The sequence below is a fragment of the Caloenas nicobarica genome, chromosome 4 (assembly GCF_036013445.1).
Source record: "Caloenas nicobarica isolate bCalNic1 chromosome 4, bCalNic1.hap1, whole genome shotgun sequence".
Classification (NCBI taxonomy): domain Eukaryota; kingdom Metazoa; phylum Chordata; class Aves; order Columbiformes; family Columbidae; genus Caloenas; species Caloenas nicobarica.
The window spans coordinates 55,527,115-55,540,507 of NC_088248.1; the positions used below are offsets into that span (position 1 = coordinate 55,527,115).

General features: G+C 45.7%; 1 protein-coding gene across 10 annotated transcripts in view; it reads right to left on the bottom strand.

Annotated features, from left to right (window-relative positions):
* TBC1D1 (TBC1 domain family member 1) overlaps window positions 1-5,363 on the bottom strand; it is a 108,634-nt gene extending 103,271 nt beyond the window's left edge. For 8 of the 10 annotated variants that reach the window (XM_065633491.1, XM_065633492.1, XM_065633487.1 and 5 more), the window contains exon 1: window positions 5,012-5,363. The gene's annotated coding sequence lies outside the window, so the exon portion shown is untranslated. Of the gene's footprint in view, window positions 1-4,175; window positions 4,403-5,011 lie in introns of all 10 variants that reach the window. The other 2 variants (XM_065633484.1, XM_065633485.1) reach the window with 1 other exon arrangement.
* Window positions 5,364-13,393: the final 8,030 nt, after the last annotated feature.

Sequence of the window (13,393 nt, forward strand, 5' to 3'; positions counted from 1 at the left end):
AAAAAAAAAGCCAACAACAGGTTGATACTCTGTCATACTTCAACAAACACTGTACTGCTGGAATGTATTTAACATAAATGCAAAGCTTCTTGGCATTCTTCTCTAATAAAATAAACACCTTGAAAAGTCAACAGCATAAATACTCCAATGTCTGCATTTGCTATTTCTAAAGAAAACAGTTAACACTAAATCAAAACAGTTAACTAGAAGTCAGAATGCTACTTTTTTTCCTAACGTTAAGAGGGACTAAAAGTGCAGTTTCTCAGAGCACAAATTTAGCCACATCAGGTCTCCTTATCTAACCCATATAATTCACTACATTACCATTCTGCATGCTCCATCTCCATTTTCCCGCCTTTCTTTCTTTGTTTCCTCCTCCTGTCATCCTTACATTAATCTACATGCAAATTCCACCAGAAATCATACCAATTTCATGCTGCTGGCATTAATGTGCCTTAAGTCTACACCAAGGACTAGGTTTTACTTCAAGACCATGAAGTATTTGTGTATGTGCTTAATTTAGACTTAAAAATAGTTCTATTTATCTCAACAGGCCTATTCTCAGCCGTAAAATCAAGCACACATTATGATCAAAGAGTGTCCGTGCTCTGAGCCTGTCTCCGTCTGCCCTGACTCCACCACCTGGAATTTTGGCACCTTCACCCACTTCTGGTTGCCGCCACTCAGTTAATCTCCTCTGAAACTTGGCTCTGCAGGTGCCGCACTGGTTTACCATTCTTATTGGTACAGTAGGCTCAAACGAGCTTCCTCTTTCTCCCAAGTGTCTGACTGATTTACTCACAGCTTCTTCAAAGCAAATGCTTGTTTTCCCTTTAATCCAGGAGAGAACAGAAAAAGTACAAAAATAAAGCCGCCCACTTGTTTCCTTCCACCTAAACTTGCGTCTTCAGTTGACGGCTCTGAGTGCATTCAGGTCCATTACTCTGGGCTGGCAGAAGACTGCCAGGCTTTGCTCTGCACGCAGGTGGAATGGCTCCAGTTGCTCTGCCAGTGCTCACAGATATAACTGGGACAGCTCCTCTTTCTCCCCTCCATCGGCATCTTCTGAAGGATCGCCGCTGCCCTTGCACTCAGCTGAGAAGAGCCTGAGTGGCACTCCTCAGCTAACAGCTTTGCTGCTGCCTGAGAAATGATAATATTCTCCAGACTGTATCTTAAAGTTACCACTGTTTAACCTACTTTGATTTAGCTGTGTTTGCTCCATCAGCATTAAAACAACCAGCCAGGCCAACTGTAGCACACATGATATTTACACAAACCACACCAATCAATCAAACCCTACCTTCTGTACTAGGAGACACCAGACTGACTCAACAATGTGAAAGATACACATGGGAACAGATGTGTGCTCTTTGTCTTCAACTTCTCTTTCACTGTGATCAACTCAGCTGCTTCTCACAAGCAGGAAGCAGGCTTGCTTAGAAAGCATGGAACACTACACAGACAGTCCTGTTCTAGCCAAATTTTATGCTGTGTTTTAAATGAAATACACATATCAGGCTCTTCTTCTCCCAAATCAAGTTGTATTCTCATCTTTTTATGTCACCAGAAACTAAAAGGGACACCTGTAGAGAGAAGTCAGGGTGAAGGCAGGACAGCGTGAAGGGAATAGCTACAAAAATTGGTACCTCCGCCATCCTGGACCCCAGGTTCTCCCTGCATGAAGGTGCATGTCTAAGCAGCAGCATCATGCAGGACACCATCCCTCAAAACTCACTTTCTCTCAAGAGAGCAAAGACTTTATCCAGACAAGGTAGAGACTCTGGGTGCCATTCAGTTGGACGGCCCCAGGTCAGCTTTGAGATTAGGAAGGAGAACCTTGTGGAGTACAGAGAACAGACTGTGTTATTAACATAGGAGGACAAGTCACTGGAAATCACATGCTGGCAACTGGGGGAAAACCAGACAAATTTGGAATGGACTCAAACTAATACAGGAAGAAAAAGCTAAAGAAGGGAGAGAGATTGTTTTAAACCAAAAGAACGAACACACACAAAAGGCAAAAACTACAACAGTGGTGAAGACTTATCCTTCTTCTGCTGTTTCGTTTGGACTGGACTGAATTCAATAAAGAGATGCAGCCAAAAGTTTCAGATTCTCGTACAGAACATAGGTAACTATTGACCTAAGTAATCCTTCACTCTCCTCCAGCTCAACCCCTGTTTTGGTAGCAGTTGGAGTGCTGGGACCCACAGCAAAACCAGTGAGTTTAGAAGATATATCGAGCAAGAAAGCAGTCAGAGCTTCTACACATCAATGATTAAATGAGGAGTTTGATGAGTTGCTGAACAGAAGAAAATCCAGCTTCCTCAACTTTTGCAGTTCATCTGAGAGAGAACTGTGCAGTTAATCCACACCAGGCTGCTGACATGACAGCAGTTTTTTTCTGTTAAGTCCATGTTCCTTCTGCCCTCCAAGAAACAAGCAAAACTTCCAACCATGTAGCAAAGTCTTGTGAAAAACAGCTGGTCTTAAAGAGCACAAGTTTGCTCAGCTCGTCTTTGCACAGCATTAGTGCTGAACCTTGGTGACAAATGGAACCAGAGGCACTAGTACCGACTACACTTCAGCGCTGATTATTTTAGCAGAAATATCATACTACTTAAGGATTATGAGGAGCCCTGGCCTGCAGCCAGAGCTCTGGAACGCAAGCCAGAACTAAATACCACTCCTCTCCCTCTCTCTCTGATCCCAGACTGAGATTTAAATTGTCTTCACTCATGCTGACAGATTTCTCTATCCACATAGCAGGATATACAGAAAAACACGAATGAGAATATGTATTAGGCATGTCATGATATGGTCACTCCTGAGAAGAGGTCTTTTTATGTTTCCATTGATACGCATGAAATGACTCTCTTCTCTGCTATCACAACACAGTATCCATTAGACTGTTCCACGGGGCAGCCAGTTGCAAGCTGCTTTTTTCTTGAAGCTTCAAACAACATTTTTGGTCTGTTTTCTGTGGTTAAATAAGATTGTTTAGGTATCATACCATAGGTTGCTCTCATTTTTCAAATAGTTCTAATTTAACTTGAAGTGGCACTTGGAATCACAATGTGCTCTTCTGTTACAAGGATGTTCTTTTTGTCTCATAGCTACTTATTATCTGCTGTTACCTTCTGGAGCTATAGCTTGCTGTGGGCAACAGTATGTGCAAGTCCAGAAGTCAATTCACCTCAGACATTCTTTTAAATTTCCTTTCTTTTTTTCATACGCATGCATTAAATGCTGACTTTTAAAGGATTCTTTTCAATGCTCTGAGCAGTTTCAGATATGGCCCTGAACAATGTTCCACCATGTACTCTGAGCAAATAATTTGGTTTTGCTGTAATGACCACACCTGAAATATTTATCAATACAGCCAGCATTTATATCACTCCTCAAATTAGACAAAAAATAGTCTATTAATTTTAAAATATCCCAGCAAAATTGTAATATTTTCTTTATTATAAACATACAAGTTTATTATAATCAACTATCAAATTAAGGAAATGGCTCACTGTTCCTGCCCTTGACATCTGTTTCTATTTCCTTAACAGAGTCCACAGAAATGAGTATGCTGATGATCGAAGCTAGAGCTTGGACACTTCTGAGTCAGCCTCTCATGTACCTGAACAAAATATTAGGCTGTTCTACCACCGCAATGCACTAAAAAAATCTAAAGAAAGCTTGCTAGGTAAGTTTCATTCTGAATGCCGTTCCTTTTTATTCAATTGCATATCCACAGCCAAAACACTTGCATCCAACTTTTCAGTTAACCAAATTATAAAGTGAAAGAAGTGTCAAGTCATCCATATATCAGTGAATTCCTTCCAGCCTGTCACTTTTCTCACCTGCAAGCATTTCTGCCTATTACCTATGACTTTCAGCATTTCTATAAAACAAGCTGTGACAAATTTCTATTTCAGCGTTTATAAGTGTTAAAAGTATAATCATATTCATCAGCTCAGAGGCATTTGCTGTTCAGGAGATGTACGTTTTTATCAATTTTGACCCACGATTCAATCTCCGGGCTTAACGGCAGGCACAAATCCCACCATCTGCACCACTGACGGTTCCTCCAGCAGATCTGCCACATCAGCCTCCCTCCCAAACGCAAAGGTCTCAATCTTTTTCAAACTGCACTATAAATAACCACATTTGTTTCATACCTCTCATGAACGTGCTTTCAAGAGATCATTCCCTTGTTAATTTAGTACGCAAATTTAAAGGGCCATAAAAACACTGAGCCAGTGTGTGGGGACTGTGAGGTTAAACTCAACGGTGCTGCTGGAGGAAAGGTTCGTTTCGCCCCTGTAGGAAGAGCCGCTGTGTTGCTCCAAGAAGCAGCAGGTTCTGGGAGCTGCACCGAGCGGGTTTGCGTTGATGGGTGAGGAAGCTGCAGGCAAGAGTGAGAAAAAGAACTAAAAGCAGAGCGTGGCACATGGGGTCAATCGCAGATTAGATTCAAGCGTGTCTTTTGGTTATTCTGACGAGAAGTCAGCTCCCCCCGGGCCCTGCGAGCTGAGAGCCGCGGCACCGCCGCCCCCGCCCGCCCCGTCCCGCAGAGATACCCCCCAGAGCAAGTGCCGCCGCTTCCCCAGGGCTCCGCTACGACCGACGGCGCGACCCTGCCCGAGAGATGGGAGGGCAGCAGCCCAACCCACCCCCGGAGCGGGGGCCCGGGCCGGACCCGCCACCCGCCTCACAGCCGCTTCCTCTCGTCCGGGCGGAGGCTTCTGCCCCTCAGAGTCCGGACGCAGCGGCCGGACCAGCCCCGCCAGCCCGCAGCCGCGCCCGCCGCGGGGTGCCCCACTTCTCGACTCGACACTTTCACTTCCTCAACGCTAAAACCCGATCTTCCTCCTTCCCCCCTCCAAAAACGCAGCTTGGCTCCGCCAGCGCCGCTCCCGCGGGCCGGCCCCCGGCCAGAGAACGGCGGCCCCCACCCGCAGCCGCCCCCCGCCAGGCCCGGAGCCGGAGTCGGGGCTGACCGGCCGCCGCTTACCGCCGCCTGGCCGCCGCAGGATGTGCTCGCTGCGAGGAAGTGCCTTCGGCGGGCAGCAGCCGCGGGCTGTCAGGCGCCGCCTGCCCAGCTCCCGCTGAGGGGAGGGAGAGGCGCAGGGAGCTGCTAACGGCCGCCGGGCCGGGGCAGGGCAGGGGAGGCCCCACCAGCGCCTCAGGGCACCGGCAGCGCGGGCTCCCCGGCCGGGCCGGGCAGCTCGTCGCCGCCTCCCGTTGCTGCCCGCCGGGTCAGGACGGGCCGGGCCGCCCCGCCCCTACCTGCCGGCGGCCCGGGCGGGAAGAGGCGGGAGAAGCCGAGACCACACGCCCAACGACCGCTGCTCGCCGCCCTCCTCCCCCCCGCGCCCGGCAGCGCGGACAGAAATAGCAACAGGCGGCGGGTCCCCGGCCCGGCGGGGGCGGAGAGGGACAGGCGCCCGTCTGAGGCGGCGGGCAGGCGGGCACCCATGTCGCGACAGCGGGCAGCTGAGGCCCCCTCCCCCGGCCTGCCTCGTCCCTCTTGGGGAGCGTTTCACCGGGGCTGCTCCGTGTGTCTGTCACAACCTCCCATCTCCCGCGGGAAACACGTCGCTGCCGCCCGGCCGTGGGGAGCCCGGGCCGGCCGCGAGGTTGGCAGGTGAGGCGGGAACCGCCTTCAGGGGGGAGTTTGCTCACAAGCCTGGAGCCAGCGCTGCACCTGCAGTCCCAAGGGGCCAAGGCCCGGGCGGGTCTGGGCCCAGCCCTGGCCGTGGGGCGGCCTTTGCGGGCTCACCTGCTCCCACGCACCTGTGCACCTTCCTCCCTCTGCTTCCCTGCACCAGATGCCGCGCATGCATATATATATATATATATATATAAAATCACTGTAAAAGCTGGCACAAGTTGGCCTTCCAGTTGTCAGAGAGGATAAGTAATGAATGGATTCAGAGACTTAATTATACTCCTCAGCAAGTGCTCTTTCCAGATGATCAAAGCACCCTGCATCCCCACTCTGCAAACCACTTTTGCAGTCAATTAACTTAAAGTCTTCTTGGCAGTTAAGGCCACTGACTCGCTTGCTTTTAAGCCTGTGCACATGTGTAGAATCAGAGCTTTCTCAAGGAAATTTGCTGCTGCACGTGTGCTACGCTGAGAGGGAATCAGTCAAATAAACTCAAATGCAAACACGATGTTGCCCCAGATTGTGAAAAATAAGTCGCATTACATCCCTTACTTGCAAAGTGTGTGTTGGTTGTATCTACACGGCTTTTGTTTGCTACGTATAAGTATGAAAGCAGCAGTTCCTTGGTCCCAGTCTGTACTGAGTTCATGGTTTGCCAGTTCTCCTTCAGACATGGGAATAGGTACGAGTTCCTCTTGTTTTTCAGTAACACCCTTTATGTCCCTTGGGAAGAGGAATGCCACCTCTCTGCAAACCGTGCCTGTCTTAAGTTTCTAAACCATCACAACTAAGGACAACTCTCTTACTCCAGTTATCACCCACCAGCCTCAGTATCTGAGACTAGCGTGTCCTTTTGTGCATTTTAAGCCTGCTGCCCAAGCATCGCATGCCCCTGGTCATCATGTTCTAGAAGACTGCGAACTGCAGTCCCCACCCAGATAGCTCCAGCACTTCAGCCAAGGCTCATGCATTCCCAAATTACCAACCAATTATCTTCCGAAGACTTCTTAACTGCTTTACTGTTGCCTTTCAGAAGGTGATAATGAAGCAGATGAGGATCGCACAAGACTATTTATTGCTGCTTTGAAAATCCTTGAACAACAAGTCAATACTAGAGCATCACAAATACATATCCTTTCTTCCTTCTCCTCTTCGATGGTTGGGAAAGAAGGCAGGCAAGAGTGAGAACTCATTCACAGGGCCCTCTATTATTTTTCCTGTTATCTCTGGCTCATATGTTTCAGTTCTATGCCTAGCAGAGTTTTTTGTCAAATTACTCATATTCTGAGACAATATTTTATAAGCAAAGTGAAATGCCTTCAATAAGAACTGTACTTACATTGGTTTAATAGTTCCATTTGCTCTAATTTTGAAAAAAGTCCCCCTTTTTTCATTGAAGTAGACATAAAATGTTTTCTTACAGTCAATGGGAGACAAAACAAACCTGAAGTGTTTATATTTGGCAAACACCTTGAAAAACTATTCAGAAACAGTCACTCATCTGTTTAATCCAGCCAGTTTCTATGATGCTTATTGGTACGGTGTAGTAAAAATACCATATGTGAGTTCCTCAAAAAGAAAGGAAATTTTACTATAATATTTGCAACATTTTATGATAATTTTATTTTAGAGTATTTTCCTTTTTTATTAAAACTAACTAAAAATCCAAGTAATAAAAATACAAGATCTGTCAATGGTTTTAGAAGGTATTAGTCTGATTTCTGTCACCAGCTCAGCAACAGATGAAAATGTAGTAATAAGAATAACAAATTATTAATGAGAAACACACAGGTCACAGTAAGCATCTGGAGCAAACTCCACCACGTTCAGCAGTGTGCATGTAAGTGACTAATACAGACTTGAAACACTCCTAGGGCAGCAAATTGTTTGCAGAGAGGGTTTAGAAACAGTGCACAAGAAAGAGTTTATAGCTGAATCAGATGAAACAAAGAGTATTTAGATATGAACATACTTTGGTGTGACTGGTGATAACAAGGGAAGAAACAACAACAACAAAACCAATAAAGAGTGCTTCTGAATAGCCATGTGGTAAAGCTACAACTGTTCTTTATGGTCCATCCTTGCAGTAGAAGGGCATTTTAATGTTATGTAGCTCATGAGCTACGTAAGCTACGTAAGGTGATTTGGATATGTAGAAGATGGGATTGTGCATAAAGTCACCTTCTCTTTCTCATTTTAGCATGTATCTGGTCTGCAAGATGTGATCTCCCACACTCATGATTCAACATCCACACTTCCCTGAAGATAGGTATTTACGTGCTTTATTTGAAGAACAAAAGGATGCAGGAAGAACAGTTTGTCAGCCTGCCTCCCAGGAAGGTTTCCCAATCATCAGCCTCCAGGCTGCATTGGACAGCACTCCTTCTCTCTGCTTCCTGCTGAAACTGTCACTTATGTAGGAAAGAAGAAAAAAAAAAAAAAAAAGAAAAAAAAAAAAAGTTTCATTTGTGAAAATAAGAAGAAAACCAGAACTGGCGTCCTATGTTTCAGTCCCTAAAATGTAAACACTTCCTTGCATTCTAGGGACTGGAATTCCTGTATTCAGGTGAAAGCCCTGAGTACCAGACTTGTAATAATGTTCAGTTTTCTGAAACAGTAAACCTCTGTTCTTTTTTCCTTCACAGGCTAGTTTTTCTTTACAGCAGCCTATTAGCTAAAACATACTACTATCAAATTAACTTCTTCAGACTGAGGAAGAAAATAATCCTGGGCTTTCTGTATCCTGCAAACATGATCTAGAAAATAACAGCAGTTTAACCTTTATCTCCTTTGTCCAGTCACACTTTAAAAAATGCAAAGAAAAACCCACCACTACCTTTTGTACAGAACCTGAATCTACAGGCTTGTATGAGGCACACTTTGACACCATGGAGGCAATGAAGCCTCTCTTGCAGGCTGAGGAGGAGAAGCATCTACTCACTTGATCCCATCGGTAGAAATTTAGGCTGAATGTGCCTGGCCATGGGTGAGTGCAGAACTTGGGGCTGCTGTGACTGTGGATTCACCCTTTGAAATAACATGAGGCAAACGGGAAGTTTTAAGTTTCCCCCCAAGATGCTTTCAGAGTTCAAGTTGCTCCATAGCTGGGCAGCAGTTGAGCAGTAACATTTTGGGTTACGAATGTGAGTGCAGGCACCTACATTGTGCTTCAGTTGCATTATAAGCCTCTGTGCTTTTTTTTCTTGATTACCCATATGATGAATTTCTAGTGTTATTATATAAAACAGTCTAAAGTCTTTGTTTGTGATGTGTTTCATGTAAATCTGTTTAGTACCTTATTAAGGGCATGATACTAACTGTTTTGCAGTCATTTGACTTAAGTGAGCTCTGGATGGAGTACTACATTCTTATCCAGTGACACTGTATCTCCAGATGCTATTTATATACAGTTCCAGACATTTCATAAACAAAATTTCAATAACTGTTATTATAGCATGTTTGCCTACTTCAAATGCTGTAGGAATGCACACCAGTGACATTAGTAATTATCTTCGTAGACAAGAGGCTTTCTGTTATCACTGATCATGAGTAAAGATCAAGAAAGAGTTGAGCTACTGTTACAGATCCTGCCTGCTGCCGTCTCTGTGTTTTTGTGCATTTGAGATGTCATGATTAATCCTCCCTCCCCTTCATTCCCATAAATACATTTGAAAATGACTTACCAGTGATTGTGTGAGTATTTTAAGCTTTTCCTCGTGTTTGGGAACTGCTGTTGCTATGCCTTCATTTATATTACATTTTATTTAGGTGGGTGTTAAGATATGATTCCACAGTTTAATAGGCTCATCCTATTATGCACGGGTGCTCTGATGGTGCACGACCTCATTTCAGTTACTTGGCAATTGCTATACAAAAGAGAAACGTTGGCTTCCACTTGGAAGTTCAGCAGAAATACTACCCTTGATGAATTTGTGTGCTTATATAGTGCAAAGAAATACTGTGAAGGAAAGCAGCTCAGCTTAGTTTAATTACAGAATCACAGAATGGTTGGGGTTGGAAGGGACCTCTAGAGATCATCTAGTCCAACCCACCTGCTAAAGCAGGTTCACCTAGAGTAGATTGTACAGGAATGTGTCCAGGCAGGTCTTGAATGTCTCCAGAAAAGGAGGCTCCACAACCTCCCTTGGCAGCCTGTTACCGTGCTCTGGCACCCTCAAAGTAGTTTCTCCTCATATTCAGATGGAACCTCCTGTGCTTCAGGCTGTGCCTGTTGCCCCTCATCCTATCATTGGGCACCACTGAAAGGAGTCTGGGCCCATCCTCTTGACATCCACCCTTGAGATATTTATAAACATTGATGAGATCCCCTCTCAGCCTTCTCTTCTCCAGGCTGAACAGACCCAGCTGTCTCAGTCTCTCCTCATACAAAAGATGCTCCAGACCCCTAATCATCTTTGTAGCCTGCCGCTGGACTCCCTCCAGTAATTCCTTTCATTCTTAAACTGGGGAGCCCAGAACTGGACACAATATTCCAGATGCAGCCTCACCAGGGCAGAGTAGAGGGGGAGGAGAACCTCCCTCAACCTGCTGGTCACACTCTTCTTAATGCACCCCAGGATACTGTTGATCTTCTTGGCCACAAGGGCACGTTGTTGACTCATGGACAACCTGTCGTTGACCAGAACTCCCAAGTCCTTCTCTGCAGTGCTGCTTTCCAGCAGGTCCGCCCCTAACCTGTACTGGTGCCTGGGGTTATTCCTCCCCAGGTGCAGGACTCTACACTTGCCCTTGTTAAACTCAAGACTTAAAGTCTCAAATAAATCCTTCTCCAACTCAAATACAGTATTTCTGTTTTTCATAATATGCTGTGGACTAAGTTCACAGCCTGTAAGGAAGATTAAATGTATTTACTTCCAGCCAAACTGCTTCATAAAGCTTACTGAAAAGAATAAAATTCAGAGGTGGATTTAAGTTGTGACTAGTAAACAAACTAATAACCTTCAGGTGAAGTCCATCAGTCTACTCTTAAAGCATTCCTATGTTTTGGGTTTTTTTGGCAGAGTTTTTAGTACTATGCTAATTTCTTCTCAGTCTAGAGGCATTTCCCCCCTGGCCCCATAGGCGTGAGTCCCTATAGGATCAAATGTTTACAACTTTAATTGGAAGTTATAAAAAACAAGCCTATTTGACATGGTTTGGGTAACTTAGGGATGTGTCCTTCTCTAGGAGTAGCCAGGGATTCCATTACACTTGAGTTCAGTCCCAGCTGCAAGCATTCTTTATTCTAGTCATAGCAATTGCCATTTCTGGATGAAATATTAGTGCCTCTGCTCCTGGTTCAAGGCCAGCTATTAAAAAATTATGTTTATCTGTGTCGTTTTTTGTGGTTTTTTTTTTTTTTTTGTGTGTTTTTGTTTTTTTTTAAATGTCTGACCTGGGACTATTCATCTCTAAATTAGCTTTGCTATCTTACACAACACTTTGATGGAGGAATTAGACCAGCTGTGAAGAAGCTTAACACTCATTCCAACTGGCAATACTAAGGTCTCTTTGGTATACTCGAACTACCTTTGTTTCAGTTCTTTATTTCAGTTCTAGATCCTCTTCCTGTGATGCAAGACAAGGTTAGCAAAGACTCTAGCAACAAGTTTCATCTTGTAATTCTCTAGTTTGTCATAACTGTTCTATCAGCTTGATGAACCACTGTGGGGGCTTTCTTTTTTGTTCGCCCCACCCGAAGTTGTGAACTCCTATTTGGAATGGAGCAGGGGATAGAGTAAGTACATTCCTTGTTCCTGGGATGATACAGACTGGGGCGTTATCTTGACCATACCTGTACTGTTTCTGAGGATGCTCTAAAGCCATCTTAAGGATGTCCCTGTATATGTCTGCTCATTGCTGGTCCCACTGCCAGACTTCTAAGACACCTGCAGAGTTCTCCAAGTGCACCCACTCAGTATACAGCATGCAATCCCTTGTCGGCCTTTGTGGGATGGCTATAAAGGCCCTTCTGTCTTGCCTTATACTGTATTCACCTGCCCCCCAAGACCTTCTGTGTAACCTAAAAAAGGGGGTTCTCAGCCTGATGACAATAAATCACAGTCTCACTGTACCTGGTAGAGGTAACCAGTTTAGGGGATCAGTTAGGTAGAAGATTAGAGAGGGATGAGGAGGTTCCCTCTAAAGGTCTAAAATAGGAGAATGGTGCAGACATTGACAATAGCAACAGCAACATCACCATGGCCCTACCACCAGCACACCAGCAGAACCAGCCAGGCTGCCACTACCACCTCAGCGCTACCAGGGACTGCCTGCTCCTAGGAGAGATGACCTGCCTAGGAGATCTCCAGGCAGGACAGAAGTAGTAAGTAACGCATGTAGATGATCCACAAATAACAGCAACAGCTCAGCAGAAACCCAGCCTGTCACAGGAACCTGCGGGACAGACCCAGCCATCTGGTTCTCCTTAGCATTCCTGAGAAGTGAAGCACCTTGACAGATTCTGGCCAAGGCAGAACACAGATGGCTTTCCTAGAGAGAGGGAACATTAACAAAATCCATATACAGGGCTGCAGGCTTGTACAGAGCCACAAAGCTTCCCCTGCCCCAGGTATAGCTCATCAGCACCCAAACTGAAGACGCTGCCCCAGCCTGCCTCCTGCAGAACCGTTTCTCTGTCTATGCTCTCCAGCTTGGGACCCCACACACCTGGGGATCTCAGCAGCTGAGTACCCACCTGGCCCAGCCAGCTGCAGTCCATCCATCCACACTGCCCTTAAGGTCAAATACAACCAGGACCACGGGTGGAGGCTGCAGAGTCCACCCCATGTGCCACAGGTTTGAAGCACCACTTGTTCTCTGCCTACTTACCTTCTGGGGGAGCGTTTTACATTTATTGTATGTGTACCACAGCTCTTGCTTCAGTGTTTTTCTTTCAAGAAGCTTTTGTCTTTAGCAGGCTAGAAGATGATGCACAGCCCAGCATGGCACGTCCCCTACTGCTGTATCTTCTGGCAAAGGTGCTGCTGCTGGGTGGCCTGTCTTCAACCTGACCTTCAGTCCACAGCAATCACACAGAGGCTGGAAACCACAAACAAGTCTTGGAAGCACTGACAAACAGCATCTAACCAGGCAGTGAACAGTCTGGTTTGAGAGCTTGTAAAATGCCACTTGCTTTGAAGCGCAGGCTGCAATACAGTGCAGGAAACCATGTTTTGCAAGGGTGGCCTGTGGTTAAGTCACAAGCCACATATTCAACTCTACCAAGAATGAAATTCTGGTATAGGCCCAACATTCATCCTTTCATTTCTTACATAGCCAGTACCTTGAAATAAGGCCCCTTAACTCTGTTCTGGGGACCATGTGCCTGTGTCTCCCATTCCTCCCTCCAACCTGATGTTGGGCCAGAGACAGTCATGGACTGAATGTCCCAAGCAGGTAGTGACAGGCTGGTAGCAGGTTGCAGTACATGACTACCCAGAAGGCAAAAAGCCCAATGTCACCAGATAAAAAGCGTTACTCCTTGAAGAACCAATCGCATCTGCATGCAGGATGAAACAAGTCATAGCTGAACACAAATGGCACATGCGTTCCTCCCATCATGCCGCTGAGAAATTTCTTGAGCTTTTCAAGAGGTTTTTTCCCCACACTCAGCTGCGCAACTGGTGCAATCTCCAAGTTGTATTGAAAATAACAAGGACAGAGAAATTGACTTCTGGGAGGATAATAGAGCTTTAAAGTTTTACATTTTTAAAAAGTGTGTAG